The sequence below is a fragment of the Xenopus laevis genome, chromosome 2L (genome assembly GCF_017654675.1).
Source record: "Xenopus laevis strain J_2021 chromosome 2L, Xenopus_laevis_v10.1, whole genome shotgun sequence".
Lineage (NCBI taxonomy): Eukaryota > Metazoa > Chordata > Amphibia > Anura > Pipidae > Xenopus > Xenopus laevis.
In genome coordinates this window covers 1,968,737-1,980,031 of record NC_054373.1, presented here as the reverse complement: position 1 = coordinate 1,980,031, position 11,295 = coordinate 1,968,737, and the positions used below count along the sequence as shown (strand labels likewise).

General features: G+C 43.5%; 1 protein-coding gene across 2 annotated transcripts in view; it reads left to right on the top strand.

Moving 5' to 3' along the window:
- Positions 1-3,783: 3,783 nt before the first annotated feature.
- boc.L (BOC cell adhesion associated, oncogene regulated L homeolog) overlaps positions 3,784-11,295 on the top strand; it is a 47,619-nt gene continuing 40,107 nt past the window's right edge. The window contains exon 1 of one of the 2 annotated variants that reach the window (XM_041580963.1): positions 3,784-4,006. The gene's annotated coding sequence lies outside the window, so the exon portion shown is untranslated. The remainder of the gene's footprint in view (positions 4,007-11,295) is intronic. The other variant, XM_041580962.1, reaches the window with a different exon arrangement.

The following is an 11,295-nucleotide window of genomic DNA, read 5'->3' as shown; positions in this document are numbered from 1 at the left end:
AGATAATAAATGGGTTTTGTTGTACAAGGGAAAGTATAAAGGTTTGTTTGTTTAAAATATATATGTATATATTGAAAAAAAACCAAGGTTGTGTTTCTGTGGCAATGTTACATTATTAGTCCCCTGCCTAAATGTCTGATGTGTCAGTACCCAGGGCCGGATTTACATAGTGGGCGCCCCTAGGCCCACTTCCGTTCGTCGCCCCTCTCCCCTCCAGGGGGACAGGAGCAATGGGGATTGGCGCATGGGAAATTTAAAAAATGATTGTATCTCCAGCGCATCCCCAGTGTTTTTGAACCAATGTGGGTGTGGTTGAGCAGCATGCCGCGCCCCTAAAATCCTGCCACCCTAGGCCCGGGCCTAGGTGGCCTTTCCACAAATCCGGGCCTTTCAGTACCTACTGAAAGTGTCAATATCCACTACCTTAAAGGGATACTGTCATGGGAAAACATGTTTTTTTCAAAATGAATCAGTTAATAGTGCTGCTCCAGCAGAATTCTGCACTGAAATCCATTTCTCAAAAGAGCAAACTAATTTTTTTATATTCAATTTTGAAATCTGACATGGGGCTAGACATATTGTCAATTTCCCAGCTGCCCCCAGTCATGTGACTTGTGCCTGCACTTTAGGAGAGAACTGCTTTCTGGCAGGCTGCTGTTTTTCCTTCTCAATGTAACTGAATGTGTCTCAGTGGGACCTGGATTTTACTATTGAGTGTTGTTCTTAGATCTACCAGGCAGCTGTTATCTTGTGTTAGGGAGCTGCTATCTGGTTACCTTCCCATTGTTCTGTTGTTAGGCTTCTGGGGGGGAAAAGGGAGGGGGGTGATATCACTCCAACTTGCAGTACAGCAGTAAAGAGTGATTGAAGTTTATCAGAGCACAAGTCACATGACCAGGGGCAGCTGGGAAATTGACAAAATGTCTAGCCCCATGTCAGATTTCAAAATTGAATATAAAAAAATCTGTTTGCTCTTTTGAGAAATGGATTTCAGTGCAGAATTCTACTGGAGCAGCACTATTAACTGATTCATTTTGAAAAAATTTTTTTCCCCATGACAGTATCCCTTTAAGGTCAAACCCAGACTTACAATCTGTGGATTCTGGCAAATGCCGGAAGGGCTGATGTAAAATGCCATAGTCTGTGACTATTTCGTGGGCTGGTGATTAGGCCTATTTTGAATCCTAGTCCATGACTGCTGACAAATGAAAACCCAGCCCCATACACACAGCCCTCCCTACTGTCACATAAATGATATATCCCCATATCTATACTAACTATAGAGTTTAGTATCACAATAGCCTTTGTATTATGTCTATCCAAGAAATCATCCAAGCCACTTTGAAAAGCTTTAACAGATTATTTCCAGCTTTCAAATGGGGTTCACTGAACCTGTCTGATAAACAAATGCTCAGTAAGGCTACAAATGTATTATTATTTCCACTTTTTATTACTCATATTTTTATTCAGATCCTCTTTTATTCATAATCCAGTCTCTTATTCAAATAAGTGCATGGTTGCTATGGTCATTTGGACCCTAGTAACCAGATGGCTGAAATTACAAACTGGAGAGCTGCTGAATAAAAAATGAAATAACTCAAAAACCACAAATAATAAAAAATGAAAACCAGTTGCAAATTGTCTCAGAATATCCCTCTCTACATCCTACTAACATTTAGTTTAAGGGCTCTTACTCACGAGCGTTTTTACCTGCGCTCCCCTGTGTTCCGTTTTTCGGCGTTCAGCCGCAGGGGAGCGCAGGAATAGACGCATTTCATTATTTCAAATGGGGCTGTACTCACACAGGCGCATGTAGGCGCCGAACGCAGGTTGAGACGCAACATGCTGCATTTTTCCTGCGTTCGGCGCCTACATGCGCCTGTGTGAGTACAGCCCCAATTGAAATAATGAAATGCGTCTATTCCTGCGCTCCCCTGCGGCTGAACGCCGAAAAACGGAACGCAGGGGAGCGCAGGTAAAAACGCTCGTGAGTAAGAGCCCTTAAGGGGAAACTTGCTAACCTACCTAAGACAACAGGCTTCAATCTTCCATCAGAACCCATGAAAATAAACCAACCAATTTTTAGTCTACAGCACATTTTCAATTTATAAATTGTAATAAAAAAGCCCCTTCACCTAACAAAAAAGATTTCCCCTTTATTATGGATGAGCAGAATTAAGGGGAACATCTATAAACTCATCCTGAGCATTTTGGGTTGGTAAAGCTTTTCCACCTGCTCTTCCTCACGGTTCTCATTGAAATCAGTGGGAGGTGCACAAGGTAATTGCGAGGGTTAATTTTTTGTAGCCACATTTAATTCTATATCTGACATTAGCATCAAGGGCTCTGACACACGAGCGTTTTTAGCTGCGCTCCCTGCGTTACGATTTCTTCCGTTCAGCCGCAGGGGAGCATAAGATTAGACGTACGTAATTATTGTGAAGGGGGCTGTACTCACACAGACGCACGTATGCGCCGAACGCAGGTGAAATGTAACATGCTGCGTCCCACCTGCAAGTACAGCCCCTTCACAATAATTGACTTGTTCAACCCCCCCTTAATATCAAGGAGCAACATTTGGGAAAAATGATGAGAATAGGGAATGATTACTTTTTTTCTCTACTGCTGATACTCCCAGATACCCCTGGGTGCATGCTGGGAATTGTAGTTTCTGTAGGAGCAGGAGGAAAACACTTGGTAGTAGATTCTGTATAGAAGAAATTCCCTGCCTGGGGCTGTTTGCTAATTGCCACTTTATCCACCATCAGACTTTGCTGCAGGTCCTTACACAGACAGACAGACAGACAGACAGGGAATTAGAGCAGCTAATTGGCAATTTACTGATAAGGAATTAAAGGAGAGATGACTGGGAGGGTGTGAATGGGACACACACTTATTTCTATGGGCAGGAGATGATGAGGAGTAATTTAAGGGTAAAGTCACACTGGGCGATTTGGGGAGATCTAGTCGCCTGGCGCCTAATCGCCTCGTCTTTGCGGCGACCAATCTCCCCAAATTTCTTACGTCTGTCTTGCGCCGGCTAAAATGAAAAATCGCAGAATAGGAAGGAAATGTATGAAGACTAACTGCATAGCTGCTCAGAAATAGCAGTGGAATAATTATATAAATAGTTACATAAATTACATAGGTGCACTGAATAAACTGAGTCTGTGACTTGGGTGCCACGTAAGAAAATGTAAAGGAGAAGGTAAAAACTGTCACTTGCTAATATATATATATATGTGTGAGTATATACAGAATATATAATATATAAATAAGTCATTGGCAGGAGACACAAGTCACTAATAAGTGTGAGAGTAAAACAAGTCCCAGAGAAGCTGCAGGAATAATAATAATAATAATAAAATAATAATAATACAAAAATAATAATAATAAAATAATAAAAATAAAATAATAATAATAAAATAATAATAAAATAATAATAATCATAATAATAAAATAATAATAATAATAAAATAATAATAACAAATTATTATAATAAAAAAATAATAATACAAAAATAATAATAAAATAATAATCATAATAATACAAAAATAATAATCATAATAATGATAAAAATAATCGGGAGGGAGAGGGGCTTTCAGCGACCGCACAAAACTTTGGGGGAGGGGACAGGGAATTCTATTCTTTAATGAGGAGCCAGGACCCCCCCTTTCCCTCTCCTGCCCCCCCATAAAGCTTCAGCGGCCGAACCCCAAGTCCCTCCCCCCAGTTCCCGGGTGAGTCGGAGCCGGAGGGGTCGGAGGGGCAGTTACTGCTCGTGGGGAAGTTTGTTCCAGACTCCGCCCCTCCCCTCCCCCCACTCAGCAGTCACAGGGGGAGGGAAGAATTTAGGGAGCTGAGAGTGAGACGAAGTCCTGCCCAGAATCTCCCGACTGGACCCGAACTGATCACTTGAGATTGTGCAGAAGCCTCACATTATAATAAAGTCTCTGCTGAGTCCTGGACTGGACCCCCGACCCCCCCGACCCCTCGCTCCAACCGGGTAAGTCTCCCCCCTGTGAGGCCTCAATGTCCGACTGCTCCGGTCTCTTCTGACTTTCTTCTGGGACCGGGATCTCCCGGATATGAGACTTTCTCCCTTTTATTAATAGACCAGTTATTTATTTGCACTTTTTGTCTCCCCCGACCCCCCAGTCCCCGCTCAGCCCCCCCCTTCTGCTTCTTGGGACTGACATTTCCCGGGGGCTCCAACATTCCTGGGAATTCAGCCGAAAATTCCAACTTTCATCCCTCCCCGAAACATTGTCACTTCCAACTGTCACTTCCCTCTGTCTCCCAATCTCTCACCTCCCCTCCTACTGCTCCTGGGCCCCCCCGACACCCTCACCCCTGGGCCCCCTCACCCCCAGTAACTCTCACCCCAGTTTGGGTCAGTTCTGGATTAGCCCAGTGAGTGTCAGGAATAAGCCGAGAGCTGTTACTTCAGGATTGAGATATTGGCAGAAATAGACATTTAACTTCACAAACTGAATTTATTCTGGGAATTCCTTCTGTTTTGGGTTTATTTATTGGGTTTGTAAAGAAATTGTCTGTAAATGTGAAAAATAACAATATTGTGGGGCCCAGGAGTATCTCTGTCACACAAACCTTTGCTTTTGGTCTTTATTATTATTATTATTATTATTAGTAGTAGTATTATTATTATTAATAACAGCAGTAACACAGTAGGTGAGGTTGATAAAAGACAGAGGCTCATCAGGTTGAACCTTACGTATTGATGTTGTGCAAATATGTGATGTTCTCAGACTAATGGGGAACTGGCAGTTTTACAGGGTAATTGGCTGTAGGGATGGGGGGGGGTGTATGAAATTAATGAAATACACATTATTGGAGTGTAAGAGAAATATAATGTTACAAGATGAGCAGTGGAAAGGTTCTGGTTCCATTAGTCTGGGTCTGTAATTGCTGCGTATGTGACTGTGTATAATGTACAATTATCTGCCACTTTATGTGTTGGAAATTATTAATAAATATTGTGGGGGGGGGGCTTTTACCTGTCCTTCTGCATTGCTGATTTGTATGGCCTAAAATATAGACTGGACTGTATGTTGGGACTTATATATGTATTTAACTCTGTTGGGACTGATCTATAGACCAGACTGTATGTTGGGACTGATCTATAGACCGGACTGTATGTTGGGACTGATCTATAGACTGGACTGTATGTTGGGACTGATCTATAGACTGGACTGTATGTTTGGACTGATCTATAGACTGGACTGTATGTTGGGACTGATCTATAGACTGGACTGTATGGTGGGACTGATCTATAGACCGGACTGTATGTTGGGACTGATATATAGACTGGACTGTATGTTGGGACGTATCTATAGACTGGACTGTATGTTGGGACTGATCTATAGACTGGACTGTATGTTGGGACTTATCTATAGACTCGACTGTATGTTGGGACTGATCTATAGACTGGACTGTATGTTGGGACTTATCTATAGACTCGACTGTATGTTGGGACTGATCTATAGACTGGACTGTATGTTGGGACTTATCTATAGACTGGACTGTATGTTGGGACTGATCTATAGACTGGACTGTATGGTGGGACTGATCTATAAACCGGACTGTATGTTGGGACTGATATATAGACTGGACTGTATGTTGGGACGTATCTATAGACTGGACTGTATGTTGGGACTTATCTATAGACTGGACTGTATGTTGGGACTTATCTATAGACTGGACTGTATGTTGGGACTGATCTATAGACCGGACTGTATGTTGGGACTGATTTATTATGATTTCTTAACCATTTTTAGAGAATATGAATAATAACACAAACACTTTTCTTTCACTCATGGTTATTGGTTGGCTGAAGCCGTTTATTGTCAAACAACTGCGTTTACTCTTTTTAAATCGTAATCACTACACAAACCTCCCAACTGACCCTGATCAGAAGTTTCCACACCCTGGTGATTTGGTGGAGAACATGGGCACAACTTGACACAAAGGCCTTAGACTGGTTATTAAATGTAACATCTTCACCTCTGATCTGTTTCCTTGTAACGAGTGTCTGTGTATAAAACTCAATGACTTTCTGGGCTCCTGACAGACACTTGTATCTTTCATCCAGTTCTGCACCGATGTTTCTTGGATTCCAACTCACGGGGAAAGCAAAAGAATTGACAAAGGATCTGCGGGAAAAGGCAGTTGAACTGTATAAAACAGGAAAGGGAAATGAGAAAATATCAAAGGAATTGAGAATGCCAATCAGCAGTGATCAAACTCTAATAAAGAAGTGGAAAATTAGAGATTCTGTTGAAACCAAACCTCAGTCAGGGAGACCAACTACAATTTTAGCCACAACTGCCAGAAAAATAGTTTGGGGTGCAAGAAAAAAGCCACAAATAAGTTCAGGTGAAATACAAGAAATACTGGAGGAAAATTTGTTCATCAGCCGGAAGCTGCTCATGGGACGTACCTGGACTTTCCAACATGACAATGATCCAAAACACAAGGCCAAGTCAACCTGCCATTGGCTACAGCTAAATAAAGTGAAGGTTCTGGGGTGGCCATAGTCTCCTGACCTCAATATCATTGAGCCCCTCTGGGAGACCTCAAACCCCGTGCAGTTCATGCAAAACAGCCCAAGAATTTAGGGGAACTGGAGGCTTTTTGTCAGGAATAATGGGCAGTTGTCTGAGAAGATAAAGAGCCTCATCCACAACTGTCACAAAAAGACTTCAAACTGTCACTGATGTTATTGGGGGCAATACACGGTATTAAGAACTGGGGTGTGGAAACTTCTGATCAGGGTCAGTTGGGAGGTTTGTGTAGTGATTAGGATTTAAAAAGAGTAAACACAGTTGTTTGACAATAAACGGCTTCAGCCAACCAATAACCATGAGTGAAAGAAAAGTGTTTGTGTTATTATTCATATTCTCTAAAAATGGTTAAGAAATCATACGTTCTGCCAGGGGATGTAAACTTATGGGCACAACTGTATATAGACTGAGCTGTACTGTATGTTGGGACTGATATATTGATTGAATTCTGTTGGGACTGATCTATAGACTGGACTGTATGTTGGGACTGATATATAGACTGGACTGTATGTTGGGACTGATTTATAGACTGGACTGTATGTTGGGACTGATATATAGACTGGACTGTATGTTGGGACTGATTTATAGACTGGACTGTATGTTGGGACTGATCTATAGACTGGACTGTATGTTGGGACTGATCTATAGACTGGACTGTATGTTGGGACTGATTTATAGACTGGACTGTATGTTGGGACTGATCTATAGACTGGACTGTATGTTGGGACTGATCTATAGACTGGACTGTATGTTGGGACTGATTTATAGACTGGACTGTATGTTGGGACTGATTTATAGACTGGACTGTATGTTGGGACTGATCTATAGACTGGACTGTATGTTGGGACTGATCTATAGACTGGACTGTATGTTGGGACTGATATATAGACTGGACTGTATGTTGGGACTGATCTATAGACTGGACTGTATGGTGGGACTGATCTATAGACTGGACTGTATGTTGGGACTGATATATAGACTGGACTATGGGTTGGGACTGATATATGGATTGAACTGTGTTGGGACTGCTATATAGACTGGACTGTATGTTGGGACTGATATATAGACTGGACTGTATGTTGGGACTGATATATGGATAGAATTCTGTTGGGACTGACATAGACTGGACTGTATGTTGGTACTGATATATAGACTGGACTGTGGGTTGGGACTGATATATGGATTGAACTGTGTTTGGACTGATCTATAGACTTGACTGTATGTTGGGACTGATATATAGACTGGACTGTATGTTGGGACTGATATATGGATTGAATTCTGTTGGGACTGATATATAGACTGGACTGTATGTTGGGACTGATATATAGACTGGACTGTATGTTGGGACTGATCTATAGACTGGACTGTATGTTGGGACTGATATATAGACTGGACTGTATGTTGGGACTGATATATGGATTGAATTCTGTTGGGACTGATATATAGACTGGACTGTATGTTGGGACTGATATATAGACTGGACTGTATGTTGGGACTGATCTATAGACTGGACTGTATGTTGGCACAAATGAACAAGAATATTAGTGCCCTGATTGGTGCTTAGGAGAAGATTTGTGCCCTGGTTGGTGCCCAGGAATGTATTAATTGTAATAAGGAATTTGTGTGTGTGTTGCCATAATTGATACTGCGCTGTGTATACATCTATAGGCTGAGCTGTATATTTATACTGTAAATTAATAGCACAGACGGGGAGCCGACTGTAATAAATGGAATATAAATATATAAATACATATAGAGCTTGTAGAGCTGACAGTCTAAATTACCAGGAAATACACTCCCCCGAGCAAAGGAACCAAACTTCACTCAGCTGCTGCTGGAAATCCCAGAATAATGTAACAGATAATGAAAGCTGAGGCATGCTGGGAGCTGTAGTCCAGCAACATCAGGGTTGTATTCTTAAAGCAATATTGCACAATAAAACTTCTCCCCAAATCGCCACAACCAGCAACTACATTAATATGCAAAAATATCCTCCAATGAGAATCGCAGCTGATGTGAGTAACTCTGACTCCATGTTGTTTGTTCTGCAACTGGAGTTGGAAAGATTAAGCCCAGTTTCAGTGAACAAGTCTGTCCTTTATCCCCATGTCTCATTCCAGTGTCATATAATGAAGAACAAATAATATCATTATCTCTGTATGTAACATAACAGCAACATGTCTGACATGGGACTGGCAATCAGCATTCTCATTGGTCAGTGCTTTTGCATTTATAATGAAGTTTGTGATCAGTAGAATTCTTATTGGTGAATTCTCTTGCATTTATAATTACGGTTTTCAGCAACTTCTATAGAAAACTAGGGGGAGCTGTGGGACAGTGTAACATCCCGTGTGTGTGAGAATAGGGTGCAAGTTAGGGGGTGAGTGGGTGATTCAGATTAGGGGGTGAGTGGGTGTTTCGGGTTAGGGAGTGAGTGGGTGACTATGAGTGATTATGTTGATGATTTCCCATAATCCCGCGGGGCTTCAGTGATGGGACGAGGGGCAGGGAGGGGGTACAGATTGGCTGAATTACTAACGAGCTCGTTAATGACACATTGAAAGCACATGGCCGCCCGCCGCTCTCTCTGCCACTTCCAGGGGATCTGCTTTATGTCAGGGACACCTCCCTCCGGCTGTTTTATTGGGGAGTCAGAGGTGTGAGGGGCGCACTTCAAAGCGGACGAGGTGTATGGGGGTGACCCCGGGGGGGGGATTTATATTGGGACTAATGAGCTGAGGCTGTAATACAGCTCTAATTCCACTCCTGTGATTTCAGGTCCGGGTCTGTAGGGCCCCAATACTGAACTACTCCCTGCAACCCCCGACACCCAGTGGGTCAGTCCATAACCAGCACCACCCCACTGTCACCAACCAACTGTCACTGAACTACAGTTCCCAGAATCCTCTCTGAGCCATGCACTGCAAGGAATCACATTGAAGGCCCTTCTGCTAATGGTCATCACTAGATAAAATCCCAGCGACCCCTCTGAACTGTTTCAGCCCAGCAGAACCTTCCTGAGACACTTTAATAAGGAGATCCATTTCCCAGCAGCCCCTACTGAGCGTTACTAATGTCTGTCCCATAGCAACTGTTCAATTAGTACGAGTCGCTCCATTTCCCAGAAGCAGAATGATATGCAATGGTCCCTGTGCAGCAGAGCTTACAATCTGATATCCCCGTTAGAAGCCAATTTACATCAGTAGGAATTTGTAGTGTGGGAAGAAAGCAGAACCTTCCTGAGACACTTTAATAAGGAGATCCATTTCCCAGCAGCCCCTACTGAGCGTTACTACCATCTGTCCCATAGCAACTGTTACAATTGTTACGTCACTCCTTTTCCCAGCAGCCCCTACTGAGCGTTACTACCGTCTGTCCCATAGCAACTGTTACAATTGTTACGTCACTCCTTTTCCCAGCAGCCCCTACTGAGCGTTACTACCGTCTGTCCCATAGCGACTGTTACAATTGTTACATCACTCCTTTTCCCAGCAGCCCCTACTGAGCGTTACTACCGTCTGTCCCATAGCAACTGTTACAATTAGTACGAGTCGCTCCATTTCCCAGCAGCAGAATAATATGCAATGGTCCCTGTGCAGCAGAGCTGACAATCTGATATCCCCATTAGAAGCCAATTTACATCAGTAAGAATTTGTAGTGAGGGAAGAAAGCAACACAAACTCGGGGGGCACAGTTATAATTCAGTACCCCAGTAATTACTGAGCGGCACCTATAAAGGCAGTGGATGAATCTGGGGGCACATTGGGGGTTTCCTCTCTATATTCCGCTGCTTGTGTTCAGGGACTGGGGCCCTCGCTTGAGCCTCCTTGGGGCCACTGTGTATGGAGGGAAGTGAGGGGGAGGCTGGTGCCAGTTCTGTGCCCGCAGTGAGCTGGAGAAGTAACATAATGAGTTCGGGGGCATCTGAGGATAACGGCTGATTAATGGCCCCGGGGCCGGAGATTTGGCTCAGAGCATTTATAGATTTTATGGAGCCAAATGACTTGGCAGTTTGTAACCTCCGCTCTGGGGGGGAGTCTGTCCTGCTGGGGATATTACTGGAAGTGCAGCGCTATACCCAAGAGCTTACAATCCATACCAGCCACTATATTTACTACTTGGTGTGGGAGGAGCATTACGGTGCCTTTGTTTTGTAGTAGTTGAACTACACCCCCTGCAGGGATCTCCAGCGAATGAAAAGGAGAGTTTGAGCTCAGTAATTAGCCCGGGGGCAGATATTCACCCTGCGTTCCCTCCCCCCCACCTCCATAGTGAAAGGCAAGTCCCTAACAACCAATCAGCAGTTACTTTCTAATGCAGTTTATACCTTCCCTTATGTGTTTTCCCCTGCACTGCTGTACCCGACTACACACACCATTGCAACATTTTATCAGGAGTCGGCGCTGCTTCGTCCAAGTTCCCACAATGCATTGCATGTCCCATAATTAACAGACCTGAGACAAAGCCCCCGATAAGGAACGAGTTCAGAGTCACTGCCCCCCCAATGGCCGCACCGAGGGCTCTGGTTTTTCCCAGGCTAATTGCCCTTAAGGGCTGAGATGCCACAAACCTTAGAGAAACAAGACCTGCATCATTACTTCCCTCGGTCACCTGAAACCTCAAACCCCAACTGGCATCTGACTAACCACTAAAGGGAAAGTTTCCCACAAGAGGAGCGAGCTTAACCCTTTCCCTGCTGCCTGGGCTGTGG